We start from the raw sequence: 16,841 nt of genomic DNA, 5'->3' as shown, positions 1-16,841 counted from the left end.
CTAGTCATGGCATACTTTTGTCTTGCACAATCCTACAAGTAACAAGATCATATCCTGGCTTCCTGCCAAATTATTTATATCAGAGCCAGGCTTCACTGAGCCAAGTCAGAACAAACTTCAGCAGTGTATATTCACTGACACATTTTCATTGAACATTGGTCAAGCAGTAGTAAACAGTTTACTTCCAGTGTAAAACATGGTATGAAGCAACATTGCATTTTGATATCTGACATGAACCTTTTGATACATTACATGAAACATTGTAGAGCTGGAAAAGATATAAACAAGGTCAACCAAAATGATCAGAGTTGTAGAGAAAGTGGACAGAGAGACATTTTTCTCCCTCTCTTGGACCAGGGGTGAAAAATTTCAACGAAACTGGTGGGAGATTTAGACAAAAAAAGGATGCTTCTCACAGTGTAGACTTGCCACGGGATGTGGTGATGACCACTAGCCTGAATGGCTTGAGAAGAAGATTGGACAAATTTGTGGAGGACCAGAGGTCTATTAGTGGCTCCAAGTCAGGATGGCTACATGTTACCCCTAGATCTAGTGACTGCATGCTTCTGAATATCAATCACAGGGAAAGTATACTTTCTCTCCTGCATGTGAGTTTGTCTTCCTAAAGGCAACTGGTGGTCCACTGGTGGGATAAACAGATTGCTGGACCAGATGGGCCTTCAGCCTGATCCAGCAGGAATTTTCTTATATTCTTACCTTGCAAGAAAACATTATCCAACTAAGAGCGCAATCCTAACCCCTTATGTCAGTGCTTTCCAGCCCTATACATGTTTTTGCCTTACCTTGGGGGCTGCATTGTGGCTAAGTCAGTGCTGGAAAGTTGGTTAGGACTGCACCTTAGGAGTGCATTTAGTTTTCCGTATTCCCCCAGGGGAGTGGGGTCAAGGGGTAATTTTTTCCTGGGTCCAGGGAACCCTTTCCAGCACTGACATATGGGCAATGCAGCTCTGAGGTAAGGGAACAGAGCTTACTTACTCTGGTGCCACTCTGGTGCTTACTCTGGAAAACCTCCTTACTTTGAGGAGGCGTCCGTGAGTGACATCCAACTGCAGGATGCAGCACACATCCCATTGGCACCACTATGACAGTGCTGGAAAGCACTGACATAAGGGGTTAGAATTGAGCCCTAAAATTCTTTGTTGACTGAAGTTCCATTTACATTACCTTTGTGTGTGTGTGTGTGTGTGTGTGTGTGTGTGTGTGTGTGTCTGCAGGCTACATTAGAGGTGCATTGGCCAAAGCCATGGGCTTCCTTCTCTCCTTCTTAAGTGCTCATGATTTCAGAGGAGATGCACAAAAATGATCAAATGTCATATATATGTTTACAGCAATCCTGTAGCATCAGTTATTTTCTACACCTGGCAGGATGAGGGAATGCAAGAGCCCGATAAGCGACTCTTTTGGGACTCCTTTTGGGAGTATAAAGATACTTTGAGGCCCTTGCCCTGTTCCATTGGGTCATAATATCATACAATCACTGGATCACAATTTCTACGAATCCCAATATATAAAACAATGTGGGCTTACCCAAAACGAGAATTCTAGTCTTCACACAATATATGCAAACATTTTCTGAGATCCCTGGAAATTTCCAGCTCCCCTTCATGGGCACCCAGGCCCCTTTTTGACCTCAGGCCCAGGTGTGATGTATCCATTTCACATTTCACTCCCCTTTCATGGGCCCTTGGTGAGATCATGGGCCCTGGTGACCTCAAGCAGTGCAAGGCAGTCACTTCTGGGTTCTCCCCCGAGGAGGTGGTGCTCGTGGTTTCGTGCCTCCTTTTCCTGTGGAGGCTCCTTCAAGGGGAACCTCCACAAGAGAAGGAACAGGGGCAAGAAGCAGAAGCAGCGAGCACCCCTCCTCCAGGTAGAACGCAGAAGTGATTGCTTTGCATCACAAGTGTCACAAGGCAGTCACTTCTGGGTTCTCCCCATAGGAGGAGGTGCTGGCAGCTTTACGCAGCCTGTTCCTTCTCTTGGAAGGATGAGAAGCAGCCATAGCAAATGCCCCCTACCCCAGGGAGAACTCAGAATTGACTGCCACTGGCAGCTTCATGCCCCCATTCCTTCTCCTGTGTAGGCTCCCCTTCAAGGGGACTCTCCACAGGAGAAGGAACAGGATGCCACTGCTCTGAGCGCCCCCTCCTCCAAGCAGAACCTGCCAAGGCAGTCACTTTTCTGGGTTCTCCCTGGAGAAAGAGGTGCTTGTGGCTTCACACCCCCATTCCTTCTCCTGTGGACACTCCCCCTTCAAGGAGAGTCTCCACAGGAAAAGGAACAGGTGGCGCAAAGCTGCTGCAGTGAGGACCTGGAAGTTACATCACATGACGCAATGTCAAATGATGCCATAACATCTCTGCCCTGGGGGCCGAGGCAGTGCACTACCAGTGTGCAGAAGACTAACTCAACGTTAACAGGAAGTGCTTCCTGTTAACGTTCAGTTAGGCTCCATCCAGCATGCAGGCTGGTTCAGTTGCTCTTCATTTCAGCAACAATTTCACTTGAAGTACACAAAAGCTAAGGAAATGGAATTGGCACAGGGGGCACAGGCCCCCCCCCCCAGATTCACAGACAACTGAATCTACAGACACCTGATTCGCAGATAGAGGCCTGCCTGTACAGAAGCCCACCTGTGTTGCGTGTGTGTTTTATCCATTCAGGGCCCAATCCTGTCCAACTTTCCAGCAATCGTGCAACTGCAAGGCAGCCCATAGGCAAGGGAATAAATGTTCCCTTACCTTGTGGAAGTCTCCATAACTACCCTCCCACCACAGGATGCAGCACACACCCCACTGGCACAACTACACCAGGGCTGGAAAGTAGGGTAGGATTTGGCCCTCGGTCATGCATGACTTTTGGCGAGAGCTCTTCATGCTACCTTGTCAAGCACGGCTTTTTCCATTGTTCGACATTCATTTTCTGTATCTGCTTTGATGCTATCAAGCCAGTGCATTTTTTGTTGTTCTTCTTGTTCCACTGACAATTGCTAACGTCATTGACTTCTCTAGTGAATTTGCACGCATGACATGTTTTATGTATGTTGTGGTATTGATCTTCAGATAGATAGATAGATAGATAGATAGATAGATAGATAGATAGATAGATAGATAGATAGATAGATAGATAGATAGCAGTTTTTGCAGTTGCGTTTTTTGCATGGGCTAAAAAAAGCTAATTGTATAAAACTGTACCCCTCAAAGGTCAATAAAGTACTTTGCCCCCTGAGGTCTGCACCCGAGGCAGCTGCCTAGTTGTCCTAATGATAGCACTGACCCTGGTCACACCTGGCCACAACTTTTCTCAGTTGGGGCAGGCACAGCACATTTTCAGCTAGGGAGCCCCTGACAAGGGGCAAGGAAGCAAACAAGAGGACACCACTCTCTGCAATCCAAGGCTTTCATCATGGTGGAAGCCATGTGAGTCCCTTTGCCTACACTGCCAGCCAACCTCTGGCAGGCTTCCTGACTCTACAGGAATTCCCAGAGTCCTTGTAGAGAACAGTGCAAGAGCTTTCCTTTCTTGAGGACAGGAAAGATCCCAGGAAAGCCCCCTCCTTTGGCTTCTGGGCTGGGCTCCCTTTTTGACCCTGGACCCAGGAAAAAATTACCCCTTGACCCCACTCCCCTGGGGGAATACGGAAAACTAAATGCACTCCTAAGGGTGCAGTCCTAACCAACTTTCCAGCACTGACTTAGCCACAATGCAGCCCCCAAGGTAAGGCAAAAACATGTCCTTAGCTTGAGGAGGCCCCCTTGACTACCTCCCCACTGCAGGATGCAGTGCACACCACATTGGCACAGCTACATCAGTGCTGGAAAGTTGGTTAGGATTCTGCCCTAAGTCCCTCTAAAATCTGTTAAATATAGAAAGTCATGGCAGCAAATTAGCATCATAGTATTTAGGTTCACACTAGAATGAAACACGTCCTGTGTGTACCAAAAGAATTCAATTTTGCCATCTCCCATCTTCTGAAACAGTGCATCCAAGGAACACTACACATGTGATCCTCCTAAATGTGCCAATCAACTCTAAAGCCATAATCTCTCAATGAACAGAAAGAACCACCTGGGGCAATCTGCTAAAGCAGCTGCCAGAGTTTAGATGATCTGGAGCTGACACAGGTGAACTCGTAAGATACCGCATGGCTCTATGACGCACTCCCCTAGCTCTCTCTAGTTAAAATGACACCCCACACATTTCTCTAGTTCCTAATAATCCTAGTCATGGCATACTTTTGTCTTGCACAATCCTACAAGTAACAAGATCATATCCTGGCCTCCTGCCAAATTATTTATATCAGAGCCAGGCTTCACTGAGCCAAGTCAGAACAAACTTCAGCAGTGTATATTCACTGACACATTTTCATTGAACATTGGTCAAGCAGTAGTAAACAGTTTACTTCCAGTGTAAAACATGGTAAAACAAGAAATTGGGAAAGGTAGGGAGATGGGATGTGATAGACAGTTTGGCACAATGAGAGGATGCGGGGACAAAGGAGCGAATAAGCAGCCCATCCTGGGGCATTCCATGTATAAATGCTTTTATGCGAATGCCCGAAGTCTACGAGCAAAGGTGGGAGAACTGGAATGTCTGGTGACAAGGGAAAATATTGACATAGTGGGCATAACGGAAACCTGGTGGAATGCGGAGAATCAGTGGGATACCGCAATCCCGGGCTATAAACTCTACAGGAGGGACAGGCAGGGGCGTGTTGGAGGTGGGGTGGCCCTTTATGTTAAGGAAGGGATAGAATCCAGCAAAGTAGAGATTGAAGGTGGGTCCGACTCCACCGTAGAATCTCTGTGGGTTAAATTACCAGGCTTGAGCAGCGATGTAATACTGGGGGTGTGCTATCGTCCTCCAGACCAGAAATCTGATGGGGACCTTGAAATGAGGAAACAGATCAGGGAGGTGACAAGGAAGGACAGGGTTGTAATCATGGGGGACTTCAATTATCCTCATATTGACTGGGTCAATTTGTGTTCTGGTCACGATAAGGAAACTGGATTTCTTGACGTGCTAAATGACTGTGGCTTAGATCAGCTAGTCACAGAGCCCACCAGAGGACAGGTGACTCTGGATTTAATTTTGTGCGGTACGCAGGACCTGGTTAGAGATGTAAACGTTACTGAGCCATTGGGGAACAGTGATCATGCTGCGATCCGTTTTGACGTGCACGTTGGGGGAAGAATACCAGGCAAATCTCTAACAAAAACCCTTGACTTCCGACGGGCGGACTTCCCTCAAATGAGGAGGCTGGTTAGAAGGAGGTTGAAAGGGAGGGTAAAAAGAGTCCAGTCTCTCCAGAGTGCATGGAGGCTGCTTAAAACAACAGTAATAGAGGCCCAGCAGAGGTGTATACCGCAAAGAAAGAAGGGTTCCACTAAATCCAGGAGAGTGCCCGCATGGCTAACCAGCCAAGTTAGAGAGGCTGTGAAGGGCAAGGAAGCTTCCTTCCGTAAATGGAAGTCTTGCCCTAATGAAGAGAATAAAAAGGAACATAAACTGTGGCAAAAGAAATGTAAGAAGGTGATAGGGGAGGCCAAGCGAGACTATGAGGAACGCATGGCCAGCAACATTAAGGGGAATAATAAAAGCTTCTTCAAATATGTTAGAAGCAGGAAACCCGCCAGAGAAGCGGTTGGCCCTCTGGATGGTGAGGGAGGGAAAGGGGAGATAAAAGGAGACTTAGAGATGGCAGAGAAATTAAATGAGTTCTTTGCATCTGTCTTCACGGCAGAAGACCTCGGGCAGATACCGCTGCCCGAACGGCCCCTCCTAACCGAGGAGTTAAGTCAGATAGAGGTTAAAAGAGAAGATGTTTCAGACCTCATTGATAAATTAAAGATCAATAAGTCACCGGGCCCTGATGGCATACACCCAAGGGTTATTAAGGAATTGAAGAATGAAGTTGCAGATCTCTTGACTAAGGTATGCAACTTGTCCCTCAAAACGGCCACGGTGCCAGAAGATTGGAGGATAGCAAATGTCACGCCTATTTTTAAAAAGGGAAAGAGGGGGGACCCGGGAAACTATAGGCCGGTCAGCCTAACATCCATACTGGGTAAGATGGTGGAATGCCTCATCAAAGATAGGATCTCAAAACACATAGACGAACAGGCCTTGCTGAGGGAGAGTCAGCATGGCTTCTGTAAGGGTAAGTCTTGCCTCACAAACCTTATAGAATTCTTTGAAAAGGTCAACAGGCATGTGGATGCGGGAGAACCTGTGGACATTATATATCTGGACTTTCAGAAGGCGTTTGACACGGTCCCTCACCAAAGGCTACTGAAAAAACTCCACAGTCAGGGAATTAGAGGACAGGTCCTCTCGTGGATTGAGAACTGGTTGGAGGCCAGGAAGCAGAGAGTGGGTGTCAATGGGCAATTTTCACAGTGGAGAGAGGTGAAAAGCGGTGTGCCCCAAGGATCTGTCCTGGGACCGGTGCTTTTCAACCTCTTCATAAATGACCTGGAGACAGGGTTGAGCAGTGAAGTGGCTAAGTTTGCAGATGACACCAAACTTTTCCGAGTGGTAAAGATCAGAAGTGATTGTGAGGAGCTCCAGAAGGATCTCTCCAGACTGGCAGAATGGGCAGCAAAATGGCAGATGCGCTTCAATGTCAGTAAGTGTAAAGTCATGCACATTGGGGCAAAAAATCAAAACTTTAGATATAGGCTGATGGGTTCTGAGCTGTCTGTGACAGATCAGGAGAGAGATCTTGGGGTGGTGGTGGACAAGTCGATGAAAGTGTCGACCCAATGTGCGGCGGCAGTGAAGAAGGCCAATTCTATGCTTGGGATCATTAGGAAGGGTATTGAGAACAAAACGGTTAGTATTATAATGCCGTTGTACAAATCTATGGTAAGGCCACACCTGGAGTATTGTGTCCAGTTCTGGTCGCCGCATCTCAAAAAAGACATAGTGGAAATGGAAAAGGTGCAAAAGAGAGCGACTAAGATGATTACGGGGCTGGGGCACCTTCCTTATGAGGAAAGGCTATGGCGTTTGGGCCTCTTCAGCCTAGAAAAGAGACGCTTGAGGGGGGACATGATTGAGACATACAAAATTATGCAGGGGATGGACAGAGTGGATAGGGAGATGCTTTTTACACTCTCACATAATACCAGAACCAGGGGACATCCACTAAAATTGAGTGTTGGGCGGGTTAGGACAGACAAAAGAAAATATTTCTTTACTCAGCGCGTGGTCGGTCTGTGGAACTCCTTGCCACAGGATGTGGTGCTGGCGTCTAGCCTAGACGCCTTTAAAAGGGGATTGGACGAGTTTCTGGAGGAAAAATCCATTATGGGGTACAAGCCATGATGTGTATGCGCAACCTCCTGATTTTAGGAATGGGTTAAGTCAGAATGCCAGATGTAGGGGAGAGCACCAGGATGAGGTCTCTTGTTATCTGGTGTGCTCCCTGGGGCATTTGGTGGGCCGCTGTGAGATACAGGAAGCTGGACTAGATGGGCCTATGGCCTGATCCAGTGGGGCTGTTCTTATGTTCTTATGTTCTTATGGTATGAAGCAACATTGCATTTTGATATCTGACATGAACCTTTTGATACATTACATGAAACATTGTAGAGCTGGAAAAGATATAAACAAGGTCAACCAAAATGATCAGAGTTGTAGAGAAAGTGGACAGAGAGACATTTTCCTCCCTCTCTTGGACCAGGGGTGAAAAATTTCAACGAAACTGGTGGGAGATTTAGACAAAAAAAGGATGCTTCTCACAGTGTAGACTTGCCACGGGATGTGGTGATGACCACTAGCCTGAATGGCTTGAGAAGAAGATTGGACAAATTTGTGGAGGACCAGAGGTCTATTAGTGGCTCCAAGTCAGGATGGCTACATGTTACCCCTAGATCTAGTGACTGCATACTTCTGAATATCAATCACAGGGAAAGTATACTTTCTCTCCTGCATGTGAGTTTGTCTTCCTAAAGGCAACTGGTGGTCCACTGGTGGGATAAACAGATTGCTGGACCAGATGGGCCTTCAGCCTGATCCAGCAGGAATTTTCTTATATTCTTACCTTGCAAGAAAACATTATCCAACTAAGAGCGCAATCCTAACCCCTTATGTCAGTGCTTTCCAGCACTGACATATGGGCAATGCAGCTCTGAGGTAAGGGAACAGAGCTTACTTACTCTGGTGCCACTCTGGTGCTTACTCTGGAAAACCTCCTTACTTTGAGGAGGCGTCCGTGAGTGACATCCAACTGCAGGATGCAGCACACATCCCATTGGCACCACTATGACAGTGCTGGAAAGCACTGACATAAGGGGTTAGAATTGAGCCCTAAAATTCTTTGTTGACTGAAGTTCCATTTACATTACCTTTGTGTGTGTGTGTGTGTGTGTGTGTGTGTGTGTGTGTGTCTGCGGGCTACATTAGAGGTGCATTGGCCAAAGCCATGGGCTTCCTTCTCTCCTTCTTAAGTGATCATGATTTCAGAGGAGATGCACAAAAATGATCAAATGTCATATATATGTTTACAGCAATCCTGTAGCATCAGTTATTTTCTACACCTGGGTCCTCTGGAACTTATGTCAAAGCTTGGGGGCAGGATGAGGGAATGCAAGAGCCCGATAAGCGACATGGTCCAAAATCTGAACCACCATTTCGCTTATGTCCTACAAAAAGTGCCCTAGTTCAGAAAGCTTTAGTTTTAAAGAGCAAAGAAATACCGTTTCCACACTCTCAGTCCCTACAATCCAGACATGTATCAACCCTCACTGTTTCCTCACATGTCTGCACAGCTAACAGTAGCCACTGGAAGGTTGGGCAGTTTAAAGCATTAACTTCCTGAGTTTACCGTGAGACTGCCAGGATGGGAAAGATACACACCTTCTCTTGGAGCATTTTCACACTGCTGGGTAGTACTGCGATGAAGTGGAGCTCCCATTTGAATGAACATTGAACAGTGGCCTCATTCTCTAAAACCATTGGTTCCCAAACTGTGAGCCATGTTTCCCCGGGGAGCCACGGAAACCAGTCAGGGGAGCCACGAAATCCTTGCAAAAAACTCACTGCCCTATACAATGTATAGAATTGTAGTTCTAATGGGGAGCAGTGGCCAATGGCCCAGTAGGTCAAGGAAACCACCAGTCAAAAAAGTTTGGGAACCACTGGTTTAAAGCAGTGTTTCTTAACCAGTGGTACAGGTACCACCAGTGGTATTTGAAGTGATGTCTGGTGGTATTTGCAGGACACCTGAACCCCTGCTGCCCGGCAACGAGACCAGGAACGTGACACAACAAACAGCGGTAGGCAGTTTGGCGTGGTGGGCAGAGTTCCAAAGCATGCTTTTCCACACTTGGAAAAGCCCTCCCATTCACCCTGAGCCTCTCACTGGAGATTTTTGCCTCCCAACCCAGAAGTAACTGGCGATGACATCATCACCAGTTACTTCTGGTGGTACTTCAAATAGGTAGACCATGTGAAGTGGTATAGTGGAGGAGAAACATTGAGAAACACAAGTCTAAAGCTCTCAAACCACTCATCTTTGCTAATGCCTTCCCTGGAAACATGCGACTCCAAAACATGGATAATTCTAGAAGGCCACTTATTCCTGTGCTATTCATTCACCCATCCTTCTTAGTTTCTTACTTTCTTGGGATGCAAAGACTCACCTGTTTCCTTTCCGCATCGTGTAAGCTACCTACCTCACAATTTTTTCAACCAGTTCTTAGTCATTTTCTATGAGTGGGCAACTGGGGCGGAAAAGTAGGATTTTTGTTCTGGGCATTTTAGTTTGGATCCGGAGGGTTTCCTTGTCTAGTTTGTGTTATTGTTTTTGCAATTTTATTTAAAATGCATCAAACATCAATTTAAAATATTTTTATTAAAATAAAGCCAATATACCCTACCCCCAAATAACTGCAGTCTGGCAAAGAGATGATGAAACAGGATCCAAAATCCTGGATGAATCAAGATCAAAGGAAGTGAAGCAGACTAAATACAGGGGTGGCTTTCATCAACCATGTCGTTGACGCCTCTTCAGATTCAGCTGTGTTCCCCTGATCCCTAACGTGGAAGCCAAATCATCTTCCCCGATCTACCTACCCACTGCCTCCCTCCATCCCTCTCTGCCTTCAGTGCCCTGCCCATCTTTAACACGGCCATTTCTGGCACTGGGATCTGCCTGAAAATTAATAGCAAGGAAATACAGCTGTCCCCGTTCATCAAGATGCTGCTGCATTATTTATTTATTTATTACCTCCAATGGCTCCAGCGATGAAATCCATCCGTCTGGAGCCAGCTGCCTTTGCTTGTCCTGGTCAAAAATCTCTTGAGCCACTCAGCAGGAGGGGAGGCAAAACCTGTCTTTCCAGGAACAAGAGACGCCCCCGACCGTGCACAAATGTGGTACAAATGAGCGACAGGCCCAAGTTAGTGGCTGTTGCTTGCTGCGCTGCTTGCTCTACCCAAAGGTGAACTTCAAATACAATCAGCAACACATGTGACTGAGCTACGCAGCTGACACTGAAACTTGGCTTCAGGAATATGGTCAATGCATAAACTGCACAAAGGAAGCGCTGAACCAGAGCAGGGCACAGCCACCTCCATCTCTCCTGCAAGCACAGGGCTAAAGTTGAACTAGACTGAGTCAGATGGTGCTTGGGGGGCCTGTTCATTGTGCAAACGTTCCACTGCCACATCTGCCAACCCTCTTGGCCCAGCAGGGATCGATGTGGCTGATCAGCCTTTTTGTTCAGTTCAAGGGGCCAGTGCTCAGTGGTAGAGCACGTGCCTGGCATGCAAGAGAACCCAGGTTCAGTCTCTAGTAACCCCAAAGGAGCAAACCTTGGAAAAGGTCTCTGAGACCCTGGAGAGCTGCAGACAGGACAGGGCTAGCTTAACCAATGGTCTGGCTCAGCATAAGACAGTACAACCCTTGCCTTCACCTTTACATGTTTTGAAGCACCCTATAAGGGCTACAGCCTCTAACCTCCTGCCCATCCAGCATTTCAAATGCCAGCTTTCTTCCTAGCAAGCCTCTAATTTTGCCCCACAGCAAGCAGGGGAAGAGGGTGAGCAAGAATATGGACGGACAGACGGATGGTTATCAGGTGCTTTGATGTTAAAAACTTCCACTCTTCACTTTTTGCCGAAAGCTACAGCCTGGGCTCTGGGCGGGGAGCAACATGTTTGATAGTCCACATAACAGAGAATTCAAAGAGATGTTCAGCCCAATTCTATTAAATACAAAACAACAACAAACCAACAACACTGATGCAGCGGTGCCACTGAAGATCACTTTGTATCCTGCAAGGGGGCACACTCTCAGAAGTCTCCACCCAGCAAGGAAACATTTGTTTCCTTGCCGTAGGGTAAGCCTCTGCTGCCCAAATGGGTCTACGTGGATCTGCGCCAGTGATTCAGTTGGCACAAGTCCAAGTGGATCTAGGAAGGCAGATCGAGGCCAGGAAGGGAGATAAGATACCAGCAGCACTTCCACCACTGACACTGCCCCCTTCCTGGACTCAATCCACCTTCCAACCCGTCCCAGTCTTTGCCCTGTTCTGTTCCCTCCCTGTCCTGTTCCATTAATTGTAAAGCGAACCCGCTGAAAACCAAGTCTCCACTGTATATGGCAGTGGTCTCCAAACCGCAGACCACTGTACTCCAAGAGAAGCCTTCTGGGTGCAGCAGTGGCAAAGCCTTACCATTCCGTGCCACAGCCTCCGACCTTCGCAGTCTTTGCAAAGAGTCGTGCAGGGCAGCCTGCTTCCACCACGCGTCGCCCCAGAAGGCTCTGCACCCCAATTTTGGGGAGGAAGCGGCTGGCCCATGCAATTCTTTGCAAAGATTGGCTGCAAAGATGGGAGGCTGTGGTGTGGGACAGGAAGATTTCACCACCACCGCACCCAGAAGGTTTCTCCACAGGCTGATGTTTGGTGACTCCTGGTGTACGGTAACATATAGAATAAAACAGATTATTCATACTATTGACCCAAACCAGCAAATTGCCCTGAACTTGTAACAGAAGCCAAGCATGATGTTCTGCGTGGGCTCAGTCACGCTGCTGCAAATCAGGGCACAAGCTCCAGAATCTTCCTCACATGTGTGCAAGGTTATCCAGTAGCTTTGTCTGGTTAACACTTAACAGGGGCATGTGCCTTAACAAGTTCTTCTCCCTTTGTCCCTGTGATTCTTCAGTTATTGCCAAGTAGAGTTAGAGGTGCTTCACAACATACCATACATTCCTTTTAAGATTCTCCTGTGAGAAAACCCTCCTCACCCTCTGGTTCTGCCAAATGCATCCTTGGGTCACCTCCGGACTGGTGCACCTTGCTTGCCCCTGCTCTCTAACACAGTTGACCACACAGGCTTAAGTGTCATGTGCATTAATCCCATGCTGTGATGTACGAGTGTCCAGCGTGCATTGTCAGGTCAGCCGGGTTGGACCCCTGGGCTGGCTGCAGCTGAATCCAGATCTGGCTCAACTAGAAGCTGAACGAGAAGAGCCAGGATTCAGAACCTGGCTCAGTTCAAGTGGTCATCTAGTCCAGCAACCTGCTCAGCCGGATGCAAGCATACAATGAAGCAGTCGCCTTAACAGGAACAGGGAAAGAGAGCTGTTTTGGAAGGAAGGGGTGCTTAGAGCAGGATGCAGCCCACAAGGTTAGCTGACCAGTTTGCACTGGCTCAGTAGCTTCAGATGCGCTGGGGTGAGAGAGAGAGAGAGAGAGAGAGAGAGAGAGAGAGAGAGAGAGAGAGAGAAGGCTAGAAAGGAAAAGGGGCTGTAAGGTGTTATATAATCTTGAGTACCAGCTAGCATGAAGGTCCTCAGTGATCAGAATGGGAGAGACTTAGTCCATCAACAAATGGACAGCAAGGCAGGGTACGATGAAGGAAGAACAGTAGAAAAACAACACCAGTATCTTAAGCCCAGGGCTTTTATACCCCCTTTCCCCATAAAAGGGGGGTATGGGATTCTAGGTACAGAGACTCACAATCCAATCCTAGGCATATCTTCTCAGAAGTACTGGAAAATGGACATAGGATTGCAGTCTCAATCACAGAGCCCTCTGTTGCAGCTTGAGGACCCCTGCTGGGTTCTTCCTTTGTCTTTCCCACCCAGTTGAGGGTGCTAGTTGAGGGCTAGTTTGGAGGTGCACTGGCTTTTTGGAATCCTCCCTAAATTGTGCTTAATCATGGGGTTGGTGAGAACTAGTGGAGGTATGAAACCTCTCCTTTGTTTTGTAAAAGTTGTTTTTCCCAAACTCAGGTGTCACTAACCATGGCCACTAGCTTGGATGACCAAGGGGTTTGGATGCCTTCAAAAGGGAATTTGACAGATTCATAGAGGAGGAGTCTACCAGTGGCTACTGGTCATGAGGACTATGCGCTACCCCTGGTTTGGTGATAGCATGCTTCTGAATACCAGTTGCAGGTGCCCAAAGGTGGGAGAGGAACATGCTTTCTGAGAGACAGCTAGTGGGCCACTGTGGGGAAACAGAAGGCTAGAATAGATGGACCTTCAGTCTAATCCAGTAGGATTTGTTTAGATTTTTATGGAAAGGCCACAGCAACTTTTTATTTATGGGATTAGCTTGTGCTGATTGTCACCTAACAAGATAAGATAAAATATGCCAAAGGGCCCAGTTTGCCATTTCTTTAGAATTCAGTCCACAGAGAAAACATAAGGGAAATTGGAAATGTAATTACTATATTGCATATCTATTGCTTTACTGTTGTTTTTTAAAAAAATCTTGTCTGGTATTCCTAGTTAATTATCTTTGAATGGATGAAACAGTTCACAATTTATTATAAGCAAACCACCTTGACAGCAGAAGCAGATCAAACAAAATCTCCCATGCTGTATCACTGTTTTATTTGCAAATTGCAGCAATACAGAGACTCGGGTGAACTGGCAGGTTCTAATCTTGGCCTACGTAAGGGTGGAAGGGGGCGGAATCACCTCGCTGGGCATGTGTGCAGCAGAATATTCCCACCAAGCCATGAGCTTTGGGTCTGCTTTATCTGAAAGCATAAACAGGACAAGACAGAAATCTCAGGACAAATGCTCTTGGTGCATAAGTGTAAGGAGAACCCAGACCGGGCATCACAGTTCCAACAAAAATCACACCTCCAAAGCATTCATTCTCACAGACAAACTCCTGTAGGTGGAAAAGATTTGGGGGCACAATGTTTGATACATCCATCAGGGGCAGGAAAGGGTTAAATGCTCCCCATGTGCAATGGTTGCAGTGCAGGACTCTCTTTAGGATTGGGCTGTAAGCATGCATCAGCCTGCAACCTTACAATCTTGTTGATTTTAATGAATGTGTTTAATTAAAATATTTGTCTTCTGCTTCCCCCAAAGAAGTTCAAAACTGCTTATAAAAACAAACATGGGGGTGGGGGAGGCACTAATTACTAGTACCAATTGTATCAGGAAGATGTAGAAGTGCTTATGGAGGCAGAAGAGTGAGGGCCAGGTGCAAGATCACCTGCTTTATAGCATTGACTGCAGTTGCAATGAACATTTCAACATTTCTGATTTCAGTATCTGGCATCAAATATGTGGGGGCAATTTAGGGTCACCAAGTTAATGGATAATTGACCATTGACCAGTCCTCTGTCAATAAGATGGTAGACAAGTAAACAGTCGGAATTAAGTACTTAGAAATAATGATTCCTTTTTCTGAGGTTTCTAAAAGTGGTATTTTTATTGATTACATATTTCTCCACCCTTTCTCCCACAAGCTCAGGGTGAAATGCATTGATCTCTTCCCTTTTGTCCTCCCCTAAAGGATGTGCGGTAGGATAGGTTGAGAGCGACCAACCCAGTGTCACCCTGCAATGTGGGAGATATGGGAAGACTTCAACCAAGGTTTCCCTGTCCTAGTCCAGCAGTTCGGCTACTGGTTAGAAACCACCCTCCTAGCTAGAAAACCACAAGTTCTATGTGAAAGCACAGATTATTATTATAAAGCTTCCTGGTAAGCTTGGGGAAAAGCCAACAGTGCTTTCAAGTTTGTTAAAATGTGGTTTTTTTAAAAAAAAATTTCTTCAACAATGCATTGATTAAAATGTGGAGTGGGGTGTTTCTTGCCCACACTGTGATAGCCTTAAAAACAAGATCTGACAATATTTCAGAGGTTTGATGGAAAGAAGCCATGAAGAAGGATTTTCAAAATGTACTGAACATGGGGGGCCCTGTATCCACAGATCCCGTATCAGCAATTTCATGTATCCATGGATATGGTGGACCCCCTCCATGTCCCCATCCTCCGGAGGCTAGGGGAGCCACTCTCCCCTCACCTCCAGAGGGGCTTCTGAGCCCTGCCAAAGCCATGGATGTCCGCGTGCAGCCTTGGTGGGCCTCAGAATGGCCATTTTTGGCCAAAAATGGCAATTCTAAGTCCCACTGAGGCTGTGAGTGGATGTCCATGGCCTTGGTGGGGCTCAGAAGCCCCTCTGGAGGCGAGGGGAGTGCAGCTCCCCTCACCTCTGGAGGGTCCAGACCGCCTATCTGCTGGGGGTTCCAGAACGGAACCCCAGTGGATAAGGGGGCATGCCTGTATTCATTTTAGAAAAGGATTTGGGCTTTCTCTGTCATTCTTTTGTTTTTAAGAAGTTAGATGAAAGGTGACTACTGATTTTGGAATGTTTGGACTTGGCAAGACTAGGAACGGCACAAATCTCATTGCAATTACTGATGCAGCTCAATGCAAGGAGCTCAGTGAGTGAGGCAAATGCTTTGCAGGCACGCGGGCCCCGTTTCAATTCCCAAAATCTCAAAGAAGGGCTGCCTCCTGAAACCCTGGAGAGCCACTGGCAAGTCAATGCAGACAACGCTGAGCTTGATAGACTAACAGGCTGACTCAGTACCAGTGTTGTATGTTCAACCCTGCTAGGCTTAGCAGTAGTTCAACCAGAGCATTAAACCAATGGTGAAGCACGGGCAGCCCACAGGCCTGAATCGGCTCCCAAAGCTATTTTATCTGCCTCTTGGCCAGGGTGGCCAGAAACAATGGACGACACAATGCCTATACCTAGAACATAAGAACAGCCCCACTGGATCAGGCCATAGGCCCATCTAGTCCAGCTTCCTGTATCTCACAGTGGCCCACCAAATGCCCCAGGGAGCACACCAGATAACAAGAGACCTGCCTCCTGGTGCCCTCCCTTGCATCTGGCGTTCTGACATAGCCCATTTCTAAAATCAGGAGGTTGCACATACACATCATGGCTTGTAACCCGTAATGGATTTTTCCTCCAGAAACTTGTCCAATCCCCTTTTAAAGGCGTCCAGGCCAGACGCCATCACCACATCCTGTGGCAAGGAGCTCCACAGACAAACCACACGCTGAGTAAAGAAATATTTTCTTTTGTCTGTCCTAACTCTCCCAACACTCAATTTTAGTGGATGTCCCCTGGTTCTGGTGTTATGTGAGAGTGTAAAGAGCATCTCTCTATCCACTCTGTCCATCCCCTGCATAATTTTGTATGCCTCAATCGTGTCCCCCCTCAGGCGCCTCTTTTCTAGGCTGAAGAGGCCCAAACGCCGTAGCCTTTCCTCATAAGGAAGGTGCCCCAGCCCCGTAATCATCTTAGTCGCTCTCTTTTGCACCTTTTCCATTTCCACTATGTCTTTTTTGAGATGCGGCGACCAGAACTGAACACAATACTCCAGGTATGGCCTTACCATAGATTTGCACAACAGCATTATAATATTAGTACACTCTCACATAACACCAGAATCAGGGGACATCCACTAAAATTGAGTGTTGGGCGGGTTAGGACAGACAAAAGAAAATATTTCTTTACTCAGCGTGTGGTCGGTCTGTGGAACT

This window comes from Tiliqua scincoides, chromosome 1, assembly GCF_035046505.1.
Source record: "Tiliqua scincoides isolate rTilSci1 chromosome 1, rTilSci1.hap2, whole genome shotgun sequence".
Taxonomy (NCBI): Eukaryota; Metazoa; Chordata; class Lepidosauria; order Squamata; family Scincidae; genus Tiliqua; species Tiliqua scincoides.
The sequence above is the reverse complement of the archived record's forward strand: the minus strand, read 5'-3'. Positions refer to the sequence as shown.